Raw genomic sequence first — 11,789 nt, 5'->3', positions numbered from 1 at the left:
TTCATACAGGACCTGTGGAGTTCATATAGGACCTGGTTTCCCTGAGTTTCACAGAAAGACCATTTTAATGTAAGTGATTTCAAAAAATACCAAACAACTAGTTCTTCAGTTATTTTGCATGTGACACATTAGGAACACAGAGAAGTTGAGAGGTGGAAAGAGCACAGATGAAATACTGGTAAAAACACAGAAATCTTTTAAAATCATGATTATGTGGTGTTCTTGCAAACGGAAAGGGAGTGGATCTAGCAGATCCCCAAAGCTCCCCAAACCTGTGCAACATATGGTGAAAATAAGGGATATTTCCAGTCCTGAAGTTAACAGCTATACATACAATAGGGCCTCATAAAGCTCAGCATTTCTGTAACTCCTTATTCTTTGTGGACCCCATTGCATAGGAAGTACTGACAAGATTCTTACAGACTGAAAAAAATACTGAGCTGCAGAAAAGAAGTATCTTACACACAGTCAAATCAGCCTTGGCTGAGCCATGGAAGATTTAAACTGGGGGTGAACATTGCTTTTCAAAGAACTGGGAGTAACAGATAGGAAAAGCCATGCTTCCTGTGGCTGGTTAATCACCACCGTTAGTTGATCTCTGTAGCTTGTGTTAAGGAGTCCTGGAAAATCAGACCATTGAAATTACAAAAAGCAAACAGCATTAATGCATTCTGGTGCCTTTTTCACTGTAATTGATGACTGTTTAATACGCTAGATGTCTTTCACTCATCATGCAGTCTTTTGCACGCCACATACTCATAAGCACACACATATATGAAATCGAAGTGTCTGATTTTCAAGCAAATCTGAAATATTTTTTTTAAATTGTAACTGAGTTTAACTAATACCAAAACACGTAAGGGCCATTGAAAAATCAGTCTGTGTCCAAAGTCTTGCATGTCTGAGTTGTCTAACTGTTAAAGACTGTAGAAGCACTTACTCCAACTAAGAAGTAGTAGGACCTGTGCTCCATTTAGGCTCTTGAACACATCTATGTGTGCAAGTATGTGTGTGTGTGTGTGCGCACAGGCATATGTTCATCTGTTCTTTCTAATGTAAAAAAAATTATATGGATCTGCTGCTCTTAAAGAGAAGATCTCCCCAGGCTGTCCCAAACTGCATGTTACCGCTCTGAATTAATATTTATAACATGTTAACTCTGATCCTATCCAAAACTCAAGAATCTGAAATGCGAATATGAGCTGGTGTTGGTACAGTCATGGCACACTGGATGAACACTTCTGGGGAGGCCAAAACCATCCAGGAGTGTCCTATGGAAATATCCCCATCTAGTGGGTGTCAGTGGGCTGAGGACACTCCTGTGGTGTACGGGATCACTGCCTGCCCACTGTTTTTAAAGCAGTTGCACATCTGTTGTTTTCCTGAGAGAAAAGAGCAAAAGTAGGAACCTCCTATTAACTGTAAAATTATTTCAGATTTTACATGGGTATTCTAAAAATACGTACAATATTTATATGGTCTTTCAGTGACAGACTGTTCTGCTTTTCTCACTGCAGCGTATACTGAGTCCATTATGCCTAAATAAGCTAAATTATCTCTGATGGTTTGTCCAGGAATTTTCTGAATGAGTTTTAAAAGAAATGAAAAACACTGAAAAATTTTCAGGCTTGACATACACTTCCCACAGTTAAAGGTACTGCTTATCTCAGAATATCTTTTACATAAGAAGAAGGAGTTCATTGGGATTTGAGAGCTGATATGTTTGGATATTCATTATTGTCTTCAAGACAAAACAGCCAAAAGCAACGTGAAAATATAGTATTATCCTGATGTGAGACATGGCTACAAAATCCTGCATCTAATCTCTCCCGTCTTTTTGAGGGAGCTGTTCTTGGCTGATGAAAAAAGAAAGTTTGTTCCTAGACCCACTAAAATTAGTAGGAATTTTGACATTAATAGAGTTAGGGCTTAGTGAGGAATATTTCAGGAAGTAATACAGCATAGCAAAACCTGCAGTACATTCAGTCCTAAAGAAAGTATAGTACTCATGTAATGGTCACCCAATTAATGCTTTCTTACTTGTCTTTCTTAGAAAGGATTAGTGGCTGAAATAGTGTAATAGTTATTTAAGGCTGGTTGAATAACGTAATGGCATCTAACTAATCAGATGCCTATTGGAGATATTTGTAAGCAAGGCTTCAGATTCTCCAGCATCGCATCCAGGCTCGGAATTTCTGTCTGGGCTGCAGCACAGGTTTTAGGCAGAAGGTGAGAAGGGTTTCTGAGAAGAACTATGCAGCACCTCACGTGACTGGGATTGGAAAGTCCTCATCTCTCATTTCACACTTTTTAATGCTTATCCTATTATCAACACATATAGCACATAGATAGTTTTACACACACACACGCACACACACACGCATGTATATATATTCCTAAGAACAGGTGAGATCCTTTCTCTATGAACACTTTTATAGATATGTGTTGCTTTCTTGTTCAGCTGGCTTGTTACATGTATGCATGTTTTTTCTTCTCAGCAAAATTTCCCTCAAAATAGTCTACATTACAATCTACAAAGTGTTGTTTTAAAATGTAGGTTTGAGTACCGTGGTTATGAAACCAGGAGATTAACGTCATTAGCTCAAGACAGGCACTGTGGTGACAGGTGCCGTGCATGTTTCTCCGTGTAGCTCTGCCAATGCACATTAATCTTGATCTGCAACATTCCTGCTATTCCAGTCCCGGGCCCCTCTTGTGCCAGATTTTATAGTTTATTTGTTTATGGGTATAGCAATGTTTCCACTGAAGCAGAAGTTATTGTGAATGCCTTTTACTCATTTTCAACTTTTGCTTTTTACTCTGCTGGTATGATCTGTCTCATCCATGGTGCCTGTAATGAAGGGAAGGGCTCAGACATGCGACTGACTGGCACTGAAGTAATCCCATGATTTTACATGATCTGAATGTCAAAAGCAACGAACCCCGAAGTTAATCATTGCTTACTATGACTGACTCAGCCTCTCTAATCCTTTTCCATCCTCGGTCCTTGTCACTGTGCCACTTGACCTGCTTCCTCAGGGCTGGACTATGTACCTCCACCATGCATTGCACAGGAATCCAGTCTGGGAAGGGGAAACAATTCTTGCACAGCTTTAGGGGCCAATTCTGCTTAGACTAAAAGTCGTTGTGGGGAAGTATGATGCCTTTGAGCTCACTGGACATAAAACTTCGTATCTCAGGCAGTTACTCACCCTTCCCTTCCTATGCTTGCAACAGAACTACTTTGTCTTTTAAGTAGAGAGAAGTATCCAGACACAATGGACGTTTGTACACAGGAGTTTTGCCTCCAGGACTGGGAGTAGAGATGTAATCTGCCACCACCACACCTATTCTGAATCTACAGGAGGTCATTTTTATTTCCTTTCATGACATTCATCACCCCCCCTGGCAAAGGGATAAGGACAGCAGAACCCTGCTGAGTGATTGATATGTTTATGCTGCTCTGTATTAAGAAGTAATATTTTTGCATCACTTATGTTACACACTTCTAGTATATTCTGTTACCCACAACTTAATCCTTTCAGGATTTTTCTGCCAGCAGGTAAAATGGAATGATACATTTTGTTCCTACTTAGCTCACATTGTGTACTCCTCCAAAGGAGTGATACATGCCAAATACTTATGACAGTAACACAGAGCAAGTTTGTCATAGACTCGAACTGGATTAGGATGGGCTTTGCAAAAAAATCCTGTGAGGTGCTATCTAGACTTCTAAAACTTTTTCCCTTTCTTCCCCTGTGTCGCTGTTAGCACCCTCTACTAGCTCAGATGCAAGAAACAGCCCTGCAGGAAGCAACAGCGTGCTACAGCAATCAGCCCAAGTGAAACGTTCTCGACACTGGAGCATCTGCCCTGACACATGGTGCTCGGCCACTTGCCCAGAGCATACTACTGGTATGGCTGGGAGCAATGAGACCAAGCTCCTTCTGCAATAACACTAGTACCCATAGGGGCGAGGCGGCAGGTGAGGTGGGCAATACATTTCCATGTGGGACCCTGGTACACATTCTATCTGCTGCCATGAGATCTTACCAGAGGCACACAACATACAGATGGGCATCCTTTGGTATTTCCAAGATTTCACTTGACTGCTGCTTGACACAGCCCACAAAATTCAGCAGGGTCATCCTCTTGTGCAGAAGGTACCAAGTATTTACAGCTGACACTTTACCAGCAGGACAAAATAGTGTAATAGGACCATAAGCCACAAGATCACTTTGCTAGTATTTCCAGCTTTAAGCAGTAAAAATCTGTATCTTAGTTCCTTAGAACATCCAGCTGGTGGTGCCAAATAGTAAGCACAAAGGACATTTTTTTCTGTATTTTGACTGCTTGGAATATAAATTGTTTGGATAAAGGCATCTTTACAGTTATTTCTTAGACTCTTTTTAACAACTGTCCTTCTTTCTCTCAGTGAACTTGGCAGGTCAGCTTCTAGAGTCAACTGTTGTGTGCTTATGCCTCACACAAAGGGATATAACCCCCTTCCGCTCTGATTTATTTGAAAGCTCACTCTGTGCATGGGGTGTAGAAGATGTATATAGATGTACATGGATGATAAGCAGTGGAGGATCAGGCCCAGGACACTTTGGCCTGGAGTAATATGGTTATTACTTCATAAATCATAGTAAACCTTAAGAACACATACACCTGTTTTCTTGGGTGGCGAGTATCTCTGTACCTGGCATTTATATAACTTATATGATCTGATGTCCTGTCCAGGATCTTTAACACATTTATGATGGCTGTTGATGAGTCAGCTTGTGACCTTTTTCTGTGAAGTTCAGTAGCTAAAAGTATTTAGCTTAGAAGAAGATACCTGTTTTCAAATTTAAAAAGGGAGGCAAGGGGGAAATGGTAAAGGAACACCATGTTATGTTTCATTGGCCTAACAGTGACCAATAAAATGTGCTGGTGAGAACAGAAAATGTAATGCACCAATGACGACAGCCACAGTTTGTTTTCATTCTTTTTGGTATTTGATTATAAAGGTTAAAGCAGGGGAAAGGGAGCGCTAACCTGAAGTGCTAGCTTTCCTATGGCTCCCTGCCACGTTAAGTTGGTGCTGATCTGAAAGGGTCAGGTTCTTTGCTGGCAGGCACGTGGCAATGAGGAATAAACCCCAGGAAAGCCAGTTTTTACAGCGGGGTCATAGCTATGGTTATTTTAGGAAGTGTTTTGCCCTGTTCTGGAGGGTGCCCTCTGTCCCCATGGGCTTCCCACTGAGGGAATGCAACAGACGGCTGCTTGCACAAGACATGGGTTTTGCTGAGATGGGCTGAGCAGATGGCAGAGTGCAAGTATGACCAGTTGGGGCGGGGAAAGTATCAGAAAGGTGAGTCAGGCAGAGAGAGGCACGTGGAGAATGGCACGACTAAATAACGCTTCCTTCACTTGGACTCCAGTACTGGTGGACTCGTGGCCAATGGAATTCATCCAGGCACTGTGACAGTCATTTTCCAGAGCATAATATTCAGATCTTTGGTCACTAAAAGAACACAAGTAAATGTTATATGCTGAGTGAACACCGATTAGGACCTGGGTCCAAAGGCATTTGCTTAAGATTTCCACTCTTCCACACTTCCACTTATCAAAATAATTCCTTAACTTGGTTTCAGGGATGAAGGCACTTCAATATGAATGTTTATGGTAAAATCATGATATGAGAAGGAATATTAATTATATTGTCAAGAAAAATTTTATGTATAGTCTCTGGTACAGTAAAATCACTCAGTGTGATTGGTTTGTTCAGTATTTTAAAAATACACTGTGCAGTAGAAATATTAGAGGAACAGCTTGCTCTGTTCTGAGTCTGAGATCTTTGTGTTGTTTTGCTCTGCTAAAGTATACCTCATGCAATCTCCTGAACTATTCCCTGTGCAACTGTGGAGGCTAATGATTTACTCAGACTCATTAAGAAAATTAAATCCTCTTCAAAGAATTATATCCAAACATTCTGCAAATGTTTTGAAACACAATGGCTGCACTCTGCCTCCAGTTGCTCTTGTGAAATCCTGGTGTAGTGAATGGAGGCTACATGTGAGGATGGGGTTGGACTACAGCCTGTTCGTACTGGCTGAGCAGTTACGGCTTAGGTTTACAGCATTTCTTCAGGGAAGCGGGGAGCCCATTTAGAATCCCCATGGTATCAGTTGTTCTTGGCTCCACAGTACCTTGAATCTGTCTTACAAGAATGGCTTGAGATGCAGCAATGGAAGAAATATGGGACAAATACTGCCGCCTTTTACATCCACATAAACAATGAACATGTTTGAATGCAGAGAGGTAAAAAAGCAATCACTGGTTAAGCTGTAGTTGCTCACGCATGGGTTGCGTGACTACAACTAAGAACAGAATGTAGCTGATTGTCCTTATGTGTATGTACAGTCATTCACCATTTGATGACATCAAGAGGGTAAATTGTACCATTGATGGAAATTCTCAAGCTGTGTACCTGCTGCCTTTTCTCCTGGGTGTTTAGTTAAATGAGGTTTTCCCTTTCCTGCAGGCAAGCAAATAATTTTCTTTTTCCTTTTGATCTTCTCAGGACTCTGTTTTTTAGCCTGCCTGTCTTACCTTAATTCCTTTTGATAGAAGAGCCCTTCTATGATGCATGTCAAAATTGTTGGATAGGTCTGTTTGACATGACAAAACTAAATAAGCAGCTTTTTAAATGTCATGTATCACTTCATTTCTCCATATGTCTCATCACTAGATTTCACAATATCATGAGTGTCATGATTTTTGGTGGGTTTTGTTGACCTGCAGCTTCTGGATTTTTTTCCTTAAAATAAGCATGAAAATAGCTTACATATCAAGCTCTTGTGGTTGCAGAAAAGCACTGAATAACCTGCTCAGTTGTATGTGAAAAGCAAATTAAAAGCATATTTATTGTGAAAAAAATTCTGATTGGGAGGCCTGAGCCATGATTTTAGAATGCTTGGGATTGGTGATATTTCATACACAGTTGTTGGTTGTTTATTAGCAGATAAGCAACAGGACAGGATTTCTGTACTGGGGAATTTCAGATTAGGAATTTAATGACTCTCTAGTCACACTTACTGACAGTGCTGTCGTAGGCACGTGGTTGTTTTCAACACATCTAGAAATGTGACTTAATTTAGCCAATTACTATAAAAATGAAATCTCTTTTTATGGGCTGGTGAGATGATCTTCTGCTTATGAGTTTTTCTAAACCAGGAACAGCTGAGCTATTTAATGGGTGTGGCCTTTAGTTCCTGGAAAACCCCTACATTGAACATTGTATTTTAAAGAATGACTAGAAAAAATAGGATTTGTAAAACTTTTCTAAGATGAAATTTGTTACTAGATATAGAATTGTTAAAAAAACCCAACTTTCAGGGTTTCGTTTGGATGGGGTTTTTTTCTTACCAGGCGATTGTGTGGCTTGGAAGCAGCAACCTATTTTTGTACCCTGTCACTTTTATTTTAAACAAATAGAATAGCATTCAAATTTCCTGTCCTAATCTAATTAACACGGTGTTTTCTGTAGTAAGTAATGGTAGCATCTCCTTTGACTCTTCAGTCACAAAATATAGAGATACTTTAATTAGCACCTTTTTTTTTTTCATCTAAACTAGATTTTAGAAACTTGTTTAAAATATTGGAAAAAGACTACTATAGGCCTTCAGTCTGCCAGGATTTAGGCACATACAGGTTCTTGATGACCTCTATTTAGAAATGACAATTATTTCATTGTAGTATGACTTACTTTCTACATTTAGCCACTACTACTGTATTTCTGACTTGTGTATCTTTTCAAGACCTTAAGATTAATGCTTTTAATAAATTACTTTCAAGCAAAGGTTTGTTCAAAACCTTGAATTTTGCAGCTGACATCTTGTAATGATAGAGGGAGACTTTTATTTGTTTATCAGGAGTGAAATCAGTATACAAGTACAGAAAACATATTTAGCTGTGAATTTGCTGTGGAAGCTACTCTGTGATAGCAGGGACATGCTGTTGTAAAATAGTTTGCATTTCACAACCTCAGTTTTACAGGCATCATATCACTGCAGCCTATAAAAAAAGAGTTGAGCCATTATGCAACTGTTAGAAATTAACTCTAAAGGATAATAGGAAGTGATAACTTCTAAAGAAGCATTCATACCAATGTTTCTGTTACCAGTGAAAGTACTTTTTACATGTGATTTATAAAATAGATGGATTTATTTTATAAATGAAGGACAGATTCTGCACAAAATTAGATTCTTGGTAACATGCTAAAGATTGTTCCTTTATACATGTAATACTTGCACTGTTCAATATTTGAATACTTATACATAATTTTCAGATAGGCAGGAATTTCTGAATTTACCATTCATACTCTGGTCTTGCCCAGTTTTTCTGCCAATAGTATGTGAATCTTCATTGTACACTGATCTACAAAACCAGCAGTAATCACTGCTGGTTTTTTTCTGGTCTTATTTTCTTCATAATGAAAAAGTAAAAAATATATGCAATAAATGGCATTCATTCTTCATGTATAAATTGAATAAACCAGGTGCCAGGTCCAAGCAGTTGTTTTCCTCCTCTTTTATTTCCAGAACACTTTTCATTTTTCTGAGAGTGTTTATTCCTAAAATATTATGTGATTTTATCTCTGTGAGAGAAGATGTGTAAGTAACAGGGAAGAGGCTTTCTAATGAGAAACACCAGACTGAACACAGCAGGGCTCTAGCAGATCTCCAGGTAGAAACCCTCATGGAGAATTAGATAATCTTTTTTAATTATCCAATATCAAACCTAGCAGTGACCAAGAAAATACTTCTCACCTGACACATCTATAGTCTGCCTGTTTTAGAATTTATTTTGTTTGGACACCTCTTTTTCTGCTTAGTTTCTTCTTCCCCCTGCAAAACCATACAAAACTTGCTCACAAAATGCAACTGTTTTCCCTCAAATTAAACTTCCAGTGCTTTACACAGAAGGTAAGAGGCCAAATCCACAGCCAGAATTTTTGAGGTGGCAAGGGCAGGGTAGCCTAGATCAGCTGAGGGCTATAAACACTCATTGCTTAGCTTTTAAATTAAAGAGTAGCTTCTCTCTTTCAGTGCTCCTATTTCTAACCTTATCTTGGTTGTTGTTGTTACAGGTAAAAGCCTCACAGTATTTGCACTCTGCGGTATCCAGGTAAGTATCCTGTTTGATGGTTTGGAGGATGAAGGTTAAAAAAAAAAAAAAAAAAAAAAAAAAAGAGAGGCTTAGAAACAGGGTGGGGAAACATTAAAATAGGCATTGGGCCACAGCACAGAATATTTGTCAGAAGAAAGACTGCTACAGCCCAGGTCCCTATCTTTTGCAGATGTACTTAGCTTCGCTTGCTGATTAAAATCCTTTGAAGCTGATAGGACTGAATAGTTGTGGGTGAATTTAAGCTGATATGCAAGTCCTCAAATGCTGCATGTTCCTAAGAATGAGGTTCTATTAGAAGCCACCCTAGCTTTTTTCTTGTTTCTGTTGTATCCTTGATAGATATAACCAAAGCTGGAATTTGTTGAATGTTCCAGTTCTGACCCTGATCTTCCAACATCCCATTTAACTACTCACATGATGAAGTTATTTGTAAATGTTAAATCTTTGCAGGATTATGATCTAAAGGAGCATTAGAGCCTGATCCAACTACTTCAGAGGCCTGCCCTAGATTTTGGTGATCAGTGTATCAGAGCCATACTAAAGGGATTAAGATGCTGCCAGTGCTTACTGAAGATACAGTTTTCCTAAAAGCACAGTTCAGTATTCTAGTATTGACATATCCAGAGCATGTGATACAATGGTGCACGTTATAGAGTGTATCTCACCATACTTAAGCTAGCATAACTCTGACAGTTTACAGTGGCTCCAGTAGCCTTCACTTTATTTATGCTTTCATAATCCAAATGCTTAGCAGTGTAAATATTTCCTCTGTGCAGCTACACACAGAGAGACGTATTTACTTATATAATGTGCAGCTATGTCATGGAGAAACATGAAGTTTTTACTAGTGTCTGTCTGAGATGAGTGGGTTACCTGCTGCAGCAACATGGAGGCGTGAGGCAGGCTGCCATGGCCCTGTCCCAGTGACTCTGCCATGCCCAGAACTCTCCAGGAGACTAAGCCTTTCTTTAGAGAGGGCAGCATTGCAGAAGTAGAATTACACTTTATAGCGCTTCAGCAGCTTGTATATATTACACTTTTGTAAAAAATAAAGGAAGAAAACATTACAACCCTTTTCCCACTGCTGGTACAGAAATATTCTGGGGTCTTCACCTTTCCTCCATCCATTTGTATTCTTCATTTTACTTCTCTGCCTTCCCTTTATTTCACAGGTGTGGCAAGCAGGACTGGGGAAATGATACAGGGAGAGATTTGGCACTTTTTTCTTTCACCAGCTGGCAGGAGATATAGTCTGTGGAGTATTGCTGAAATGTGAACCAGGTGATTGAAGACTAGGCAAAAAAAAAAAAAAAAAAGTGGTGACTTTTTTCTGGGTGTGAGAAATCTGCTAATGAACCAGAAAGGCTGGAGGCCCAGTAAAAGGCAGCAACATGCTAGACTGGAAGACTTTATTTACAAAAAAAAAAAAAGGTATTTCCTTTTCCCCACTTGGTTTGCAATTTATCTCAGGACTATAGAGATTATGTTGTCTTGTCTGATGTGATGATACTCGTGTTATCATGTGTTATAAGGCCATTGCACCCAAGCAGCTTTGCACCCATCACAAACATGCATTAGATTTGCTCAAGAAAACTAGCGGGGGGGGGGGGGTGTGTGTAGTATTATCACTTCTATTTTGTAGTGAAGAATGTGTGGGTCTGTGATGTAGCTATGCCACATGGACGTGGAAAATTTGTTGCAGCCAGAATACAAGTTCCCTTGCCAGAGCTGAGTGTCTAGCTTAAGAATACTTCCTTTCTCATTATGTGACATCATCATGAATGAACTGATATTAAATGGTATAAAATCATCATTCTTGCACAATACCTTTCATCTCAGGATTTCAAAGCACTTTACAATCATTAACCTGTACCTCTTAACCCAGTAATCACATGAGTAAGGTCTTCCTCACACAGAAGAACACTTCTAAATACTTTCACATCCTGTTGAAGATGCAAGGAGAAGAAGCCAAGCTCACCCAGACAGGAACTGGGATTAAAACTCAGTATATCTCTCCATAAACATCTTTCTTCCTTTCAAATGCAGCTACAGATCCAAAAGTCTAAATAAATATTGAGATATAGGTGGGTTTGGTGCATATCTGAAACCTGATGCTGCTTAGTTCAAATTTAGGATCTCCAGCTGACATAGGTCTGTTCTGTTGCTTCGTAGAGAAAAGATTCTGTCATGTCATGCATGCAATCACAGATGTTTTGTTTGTTTTACAAATGGCTTTCTTCACAAGCTGGATTTTGTTCAATATGCATTATTAATTCTGGCATATTGGTCAGTAGTGTTTGGGACAAGAAGAATACTTACCCAGATGAATAGTCTTCTCCCATGTGAATAACTGTAGTGACTTTTAATCCACTCAATCACTCTATATAGAGAAAATATAGAAACAAGATCTATCAATGGGACAAGAACACAGCTTAACTGATAAAAAGCTTTCAGAATATTAACTGCAGGTTACTGGAAGATTTAAATTCTACATAAAAGACAAAATATTGCTGCCACTTTGAAAAGTCAAACATCATTGCCCTGATTTTGTTTTAGGGTCATATTTGTTTGTTCTAGGGTGAATGGGCTTAGGGCCAGTATAAACCTGGACT

At 39.2% G+C, this 11,789-nt stretch overlaps 1 long non-coding RNA gene across 1 annotated transcript; it reads left to right on the top strand.

The window, feature by feature from the left end:
- Nucleotides 1–10,468, top strand: LOC148057063 (uncharacterized). Its single transcript, XR_015701495.1, has 3 exons — nt 1–69; nt 9,137–9,174; nt 10,350–10,468. It is a non-coding gene; the product is annotated as an uncharacterized LOC148057063 (long non-coding RNA).
- The last annotated feature ends 1,321 nt before the right edge of the window (nt 10,469–11,789 follow it).

The sequence above is a fragment of the Nipponia nippon genome, unplaced genomic scaffold (assembly GCF_047370975.1).
Source record: "Nipponia nippon isolate SJK-2023a ecotype South Korea unplaced genomic scaffold, ASM4737097v1 scaffold_10, whole genome shotgun sequence".
Lineage (NCBI taxonomy): Eukaryota > Metazoa > Chordata > Aves > Pelecaniformes > Threskiornithidae > Nipponia > Nipponia nippon.
This window is presented reverse-complemented; position numbering and strand designations above follow the sequence as displayed.